The sequence below is a fragment of the Bison bison genome, unplaced genomic scaffold, assembly GCF_000754665.1.
Source record: "Bison bison bison isolate TAMUID 2011002044 unplaced genomic scaffold, Bison_UMD1.0 scf7180017864353, whole genome shotgun sequence".
NCBI lineage: Eukaryota > Metazoa > Chordata > Mammalia > Artiodactyla > Bovidae > Bison > Bison bison.
Genome location: NW_011494925.1, coordinates 5,083,688 through 5,086,699, shown reverse-complemented (window position 1 = coordinate 5,086,699; position 3,012 = coordinate 5,083,688). Strand labels below are relative to the sequence as shown.

Sequence of the window (3,012 nt, the reverse complement as noted above, 5' to 3'; positions counted from 1 at the left end):
CCCCCCACCCTCCGCCCTTGCTGCGGACCCCCTCTTCCAGCTACTAATCATGTGCCCCTCGAACTGGTGTGCACCCACACCCCTGGGTTCATTCTCTTTCCCTGGCTGGCTCCCCTCCACCCTGCAATGCACACCTTGTGGGAATGAAGACCAGCCCGCCTGTGCCCGCACCTCCCGGGCCCCCGGGCACTGGCACAGCCAGCAAGTCAGTGGCGCTTCACCCCAGGGTCGGCTTGGGTGCAGTCTGGTCAGGGGGAGGCATCCAAGCTGACCTTGGTAGTGAACTTCAGACCCTGCAGGGGCCCTTACTTTTGCTGGAAATACCTGAATGTGCATTTGCAGAGAGTGTCAAGCACACGCTCTAGATGGAGCGAGGAACTGATCCCAGTGGTCTTGGTGATCGGCATCCGCCATCTGTGTGTATCAAGTTCTTGAGAGCACTTGGTTTCTTAACCAAGTTCAGGTGACTCATCTTGCTCTTGATCGGGTGGAAACCAGCTTCGGCCTGACTGTTCCTCTGATTCCTGGAGCGAGTCTGAGCAGGTTCTCTGTTTTGGGGATCCGCCTGGGTGATCGTGCATACGGAACTCAGTTAGGAAGAAAAGCACCGCAGAGGCAAGTGGCAATTCCATTTTGCAAAATAAGTGCGTTCCTTTTGAGCAAGGGAACCAGAACACAGGCGCAATCCAAGTTGTCTGTGAAATCTCTCTTCCTTTTGTTTCTCAATCTTATTGCATTAACAGGTACATTAAAGCCTGATTTTTACTTACAAAGATTTTATTTCCACCTTTACTAAAATGTGGGGGAAAAAAACAGAAAATGCATATAGTAAAATCAGTAGTGATGAAGTCGTGCAGTGACCGTACTAGCTGAGGGTCAGATTCTGTTACAGTCACGACACATATGGACTATTTCGTGTTCAGGATAATCTAGGAACTACGTGGTGTCATTACGCCCATTTTGTGTGGAAGGAGGAAACAGAGGAGGGAGAGGTGAGGCTTACATTCAGAAAAATAGTTGGAACCTGGTACATCAGCGTGTTTGTCCTTTGAGCGAAGACGCATCTTCCAGTACTAGCCTTCTGCTTGTCGTCCTGTCTGCATCAAGGAAGCAGTTGAATACCCACGTGCAGGCTCAGAGCAACAAGTTCCAGGAGAGTAGGTAGGAGAGGTTTTCGTTCTACAAAACTAAAGGACGTGAATTCACCTTCAGATGAAGAAAGTCAGAATTTTCCATTACCTTATTCTGTTTCCAGTAATGTAGAATATCCGTTTGAGCTAAATGAATGTCCTTCTGTGAATTAGCTTTAAGTGCATTTTAATTAAACTTTCGAGTCACCCAACCATCAAACTCTTTCAGTAAAAGAGCTCCACTAAGACCCACTTCCCTCTCCCCCCACCCCATGCCCTTCCTGTGTCGGCATCCTTCTTATTCTACTTAACCTGCTGATAGAGCAGTGACTTACAGAAATAAACAGCAGGATATTTGCATTCCGAAAATAGATGTTAGAATGTCCAGTTACATAACAGGCCTCGATAGACAGTTTTACTGTGACACTCGTGAAGATTTATGTTGCTCTGACTTCTGAAAGTCAGTGATGAAATAAAGTCCTGAGCTCCTTTCTTCGCGTGGCTTATTTACAGAACACTGCAATCGTAATTATGCTACTAAATGGTCTTCCAGAGACGGTGGCTTTAAAAGTAAGTAGTACAAGGATCATTTCCTAATCCAAGATAATAGGGCCCGCAAGCGCCTCAGACGTGCAGTGCTGAATTCCTTTCAGTGATGCTGGTGTTTCACTTAAACTGCCTGCAAACTAAGCATTTACGCTTTCTAAAATATCTCTATTGAGATGTGATGCACATGCCGTACAATTCACCTGTATAATCTGTACAATTCAGTGATTTTTTTAGTTTAGTCGTAGATGCATGGGACTCTCACAGCAGTTGATTTTAGAACCTGTTCATCACCTCAGAAAAGAATTGTACTCTTCAGATGTCACATCCCCCCAGCCTCCTGGCCTCTAGCCGTAAGTGATCGCTGCTTCTAGATTTCTGTACTCTGGACATTCTGTCTGAATGTCTGAATGTAACCATTTAATACGTGGTCTTTTCTCTCTGGCTTCTTTCAGGTAGTATGACATTTTCAATGGTCGTCCATATTGTAGCCTGTGTCATTGTTTTTAAGGTCAAATAATATCTTTTGTATGGATATTTCACGTTTTGTGTACCCGTTCATCCATTGATGGACAGTTGGGTTGTTTCCACGTTTTTGGCTACTATAAATAACAACCACTAAAAACAAAAACTCACAGACAAGTTTTAGTGTGGACATAGGTTTTCTTTTTTCTCATATAGCGTCTTAACTTTTAAAAATCCTAGACTTTTCATATACTCATATTATCAAAAATTCTTCTTATGTTTTCCAGACAAATCTAGAAAAGGGGCCTTGGATTTGAAGTCTCATCCCATTGAGAGTCGTAATTCTTTTCCTCTGGAGTCCACAGTATTGAGTAGGAAGCATTTTTGTGCCTTTAGTCATAAATCTATTCCAGTTAATCACTCTAGCCATCCCCCACCCCACCCCCAGCCCCAGGCCACCATAATGTGCTTTCAGTCCCTATGGATTTGTCTATTCTGGACATGTCTTATGTATGTAATCATACAACACGTGTGTGTGTGTGTCTCACGTCTTTCACTGACAATGTTTTCAAGGCTCATCCGTGTTGTAGCACGTGTCAGTACGTCATTCCCTTTTTATTACTGAATAATATTCCACTGTAGGAAAATGGCATGTTTTACTATCCATTCATTGGTTGGTGGACTATTTTGGGTTGTTCCCCACTGGTTGGGATTGTGAATCGTGATGCTGTGAACGTGTGTGTGTGTGTTTTTGCCTGGATATATGTTTTCATTTGTCCTGGGTGTATACAGAGGACGCACGTGCTGAGTCAAATAAGTAACTCTGCTTCTGAGGGGCCAGCCGACTCTCCCACAGCAGCTGCACCATTTT

At 44.4% G+C, this 3,012-nt stretch overlaps 1 protein-coding gene and 1 long non-coding RNA gene across 5 annotated transcripts in view; one reads left to right on the top strand and one right to left on the bottom strand.

Annotated features, from left to right (window-relative positions):
• LOC104999523 overlaps window positions 1–2,834 on the bottom strand; it is a 14,773-nt gene extending 11,939 nt beyond the window's left edge. Inside the window, exon 1 of one of the 2 annotated variants that reach the window (XR_826607.1) lies at window positions 325–2,834. This is a non-coding gene — a long non-coding RNA (uncharacterized LOC104999523). The remainder of the gene's footprint in view (window positions 1–324) is intronic. The other variant, XR_826606.1, reaches the window with a different exon arrangement.
• MBP (myelin basic protein) overlaps window positions 1–3,012 on the top strand; it is an 82,186-nt gene that overhangs the window by 10,122 nt on the left and 69,052 nt on the right. The window lies entirely within an intron of this gene.